Source organism: Neophocaena asiaeorientalis, unplaced genomic scaffold, assembly GCF_003031525.2.
Source record: "Neophocaena asiaeorientalis asiaeorientalis breed wild unplaced genomic scaffold, Neophocaena_asiaeorientalis_V1.1 scaffold571, whole genome shotgun sequence".
Taxonomy (NCBI): domain Eukaryota; kingdom Metazoa; phylum Chordata; class Mammalia; order Artiodactyla; family Phocoenidae; genus Neophocaena; species Neophocaena asiaeorientalis.
In genome coordinates, this window is record NW_020175669.1 from 2,077,686 (window position 1) to 2,081,863 (window position 4,178).

Consider the following 4,178-nt stretch of genomic DNA (forward strand, 5'->3'; position numbering starts at 1 on the left):
CTCATTTCTATTTTGTTTTTGTAAATTTATTTATCTTGGCTGCGTTGGGTCTTTGTTGCTGCATGCAGGCTTTCTCTAATTGTGGCGAGTGGGGGCTACCTTCGTTGCAGTGTGCGGGCTTGTCATTGCAGTGGCTTCTCTTTTTGCAGAGCACAGGCTCTAGGCACGTGGGCTTCAGTAGTTATGGCACATGGGCTCAGTAGTTGTGGCTCACGGGCTCTAGAGTGCAGGCTCAGTAGTTGTGGTGCACGGGCTTAGTTGCTCTGCGGCATGTGGTATCTTCCCAGACCAGGGCTTAAATCCGTGTCCCCCCCCCCTTGGCAGGCAGATCCTTAACCACCAGGGAATTCCCTCATTTCTATTTTTGCTGCAACAAATTCCCCACTGCTAGTTCATTCCCTCCATATCAATGGAGGAAGGGAGAAGGGCATCATTCTTGTCTGGCTGAGGACAAAACTTCAGTTTTGCTCCATTTGATAAAACACCAGCTGTCCAGCCCAGGGGCCCATCTATTTCCTACTTCAATAGTGCTATAATTTATTTATTTATTTATTTCATTTCTTAAAAAATTTTTATTGGAGTATAGTTGACTTACAGTGTTTTGTTAGTTTCAGGTGTACAGCAAAGTGAATCAGTTATATACATATATCCACTCTTTTTTAGATTCTTTTCCCATATAGGCCATTACAGAGTACCCAGTGGAGTTCCCTGTGCTATACAGTAGGTCCTTCTTAGTTATCTATTTTATATATAGTGGTGTGTATATGTCAATCCCAATCTCCCAATTTATCCCTCCCCCCACTTACCCCCGATAACCATAGTTTGTTTTCTATATCTGTAAATATTTCTGTTTTGTAGATAAGTTCATTTGTACCCTTTTTTTAGATCCCACATATAAGTGATAATCATATATTTGCCTTTCTCTCTCTGACTTACTTCACTTAGTGTGACAATCTCTAGGTCCATCCATGTTGCTGCATATGGCATTATTTTGTTCTTTTTTATGGCTGAGTAGTTAGTTACGCATTAGTAACTTTGCTTAAAAAAATTCAAGAACTGAGCCAGAACAAGCAGTAGCAGCAAGTGGTGAAGACACCAAATTGAAAAATTTGGATTTATGGTTACCAGCACTACCAAACTGTTTATTGAGATAAAAGCAAAGCAAAACAGAACCAATAAAACCTTTTATTTAATTTCAGAAATTCAGGGATTTTTCCAAATATTGCCTATAGAGTTATGTAGAAAAGAATTTACATTTCACGTTTACAGATATCTACAGTTTTCACAAATTTAGTTTATATTTTAATTGATATTAGTCATGTTCTTAATGACGAATGCCATGTACCATCTTGGTTGTCAGGCAGCCCTTGACAGTGTATTTTTACTTATAGGCTCACCCTTCCAGTTGCCTTCCAAGCTCTACCTGCCTGTTAACAAGTTGTTTTGTTTTGTTTTTTAACAATTTTTTAACTAGTTTTGATTATAATTTGTTTACAATCTATTGTAAGCAATAGATATGACTTTTGCTGTGCAAATTTTCTTACCTCTTTTTTTTTTGGCCACACCACACAGCTTGTGGGATCTTAGTTCACCCACCAGGGATCAAATCCAGGCCCATGGCAGTGAAAGCACCGAGTCCTAACCACTGGACTGCCAGGGAATTCCTGCTCCTTTTTTTTTTTTCTCCTTTTGTTTTATCCTTAGTAATAAGTATGTTTTCTAAGACTGTCCAGGATTATGAATATATATCTTGCAGTTAAAGTGTTAAAATATTTCATTTTAGGGCTTCCCTGGTGGCGCAGTAGTTGAGAGTCTGCCTGCTGATGCAGGGGACACAGGTTCGTGCCCCGGTCCGGGAGGATCCCACATGCCACGGAGCGGCTGGGCCTGTGGGCCGTGGCCGCTGGGCCTGCGCGTCCGGAGCCTGTGCTCTGCAACGGGAGAGGCCACAACAGTGAGAGGCCTGCGTACCGCAAAAAAAAAAAAAAAAAATTTCATTTTACAATTCTTATAATTTTGCTACTCCATGAAATTTTTTAATGAATAATGCTTTTAAAGTTATAACTTGTCTGAGTGTTTTAAAAATAAGGGAGGAAAAAATAAAATTCCATCTACTAGCTCTGTTTGCCATCTCCCATGAATCATTGTATTAAAATGTTATTTTTTAATTTTAGTCCATTTAACATCTCCTTTTTAGTGATATGAAAATATGTGTCATTTAATTAAATCCTCACCCTCACTTTAGATTCCCTGTGTATGGAGTAAGTAACACATGTACGGCTTATGCCATTCTATATTTGTTTTGTACCATGTGACTTTACCTATTTTGCTGTCCACTATTACTGTTGCTTTACTTTTGAACTTTATCCTTTTTTTTCTTGGTGTTGCTACTTCATAAATATGTCCTTATTAGAGTAGTGATGTATTATAGATTATTTCTTTTTTGAGACATATTTGCCATGCCCCTTAATGTTTTAAACATTTTTATGGTAGTATTGAAGCATTTTCCTCAAACACAACAATTTAAAACTCCTATATCTTTGTGTAGTGATTCCTTCTTGTTCTACAGCATTGAGTAATGTGTATTAGAATTTGTATTTTAACTTTTTCCTGACCAAATCTCAGTTCTAATCCTGTATTCATTTCTTGTTTCCTTTGATGTGTATGTGTTTTCACTCTCTGATATTTCTAGTATGTTTCATTCAGAGTCAAGGTTGATCTTGGGGAAAAGAAAACTATGTCTGCAGAAAAGTCAGGTTTTCTAGAGCTTGTTAGGCAAGAAGGCAGTCCTTGCTAGAGTGGTTTCTGAGCACGGTGGAGAGTGCTTCTAACCCTGAAAAAAGTTTCTGACTCATGAATAGAGATTTCCTGACTCCTTCCCTTTAACAGAGTGAAACAGCTTACAGAGCAAAAGCGTGCAGATTGTGGTGAATGTCCGTTGTCCAATTCTTTAGATTTTTTATACCCTCCTTAAATAATAATAGTATTTAAAAATACTTTGTGCATCCCAACAGACTATTCTCCATCTTACAGTTGTTAATAAAGGAAAATAAGTATTTTTTGGAACAGAAAGACCAGGACATGAATTTGGCAATCTCTGATTAGAAGAGAAGTAGCATATTTTATTGTTTCATCATCACTTTTGCCTGGATGATCTGAGTTTTAGTTAAGTTCCTCTCTAAGTACTCTCCCATTTTTCTACTGTTGTATTGACTTTTCCACTATTGTATTTCTAATGCACCTCCTTAATCATTGAAGAGTTTCGAGGGATGTAGAATGTTGTAGCACCATTGTTAGAGGTCTTAAGGTTTCATAGCCACCAACTTCATGGGGCTTATTATCCAGACTTTCAAATGAATTCTCCTCTTCCCTCACAATCCCAAATAATAATTTTTTCTCTAAGGACGTGTTACTAATTAAGATTTAGAGGTGATTTTATTAAAACAGGATTAATTTCCAAAAGGTTTATATAAAAGATAAAATAGAGGCTAAATCTTTTATTTTAAGGACAACAATTTGAAGCCAGTTAATGCTCAGAGTGACTGTTTCATTCATTTGGAATATTTCTGGTGACTTCCAGGTAGTTTGGTCTGCCCCTCTCTATCTAGTTTAAGGACCTAAGAATGGAAGAGCCCTGGAGGCTGAAGAACTGTAGCCAAGGGGGAGGAAGGAGCCCCCATCCTGCTGAAGGTGTTTCTTTCTCTGAAGCAGTTAGTCCAGGATCTATTAGCAAATGAAAGTTCTAAGCCCTTGCAACTTTCAAAGTATCCGTCTGTGTACCAATTTATGTAGCCTCTAATCGAAAGATCATATTTTTGGAAGGAATATGTGTTTATATGTAAGCTTGTGCCTAAAACAGGTCTGAAGGGAAGACCATTATTTATCCTGTGTTTTTTGAAAAAAATTGTCTTCTGAAATTAAAACATAAAAACATTTTTTCATTATTGCTTTTCTTTCTCATGAAGGAAACCTGTGTTGTATAATCCATATTTTATCAATATTTATTGTTTTAAAAACCATTTCATAATGATGGTTTATATATCCTATTTTGTCAGAATTTTTTTTATTAATTAATTAATTTATTTTTGGCTACATTGGGTCTTCGTTGCTGAGGGCGGGCTTTCTCTAGTTGCGGCGAGCTGGGGCTACTCTTCGTTGCAGTGTGCCGACTTCTTATT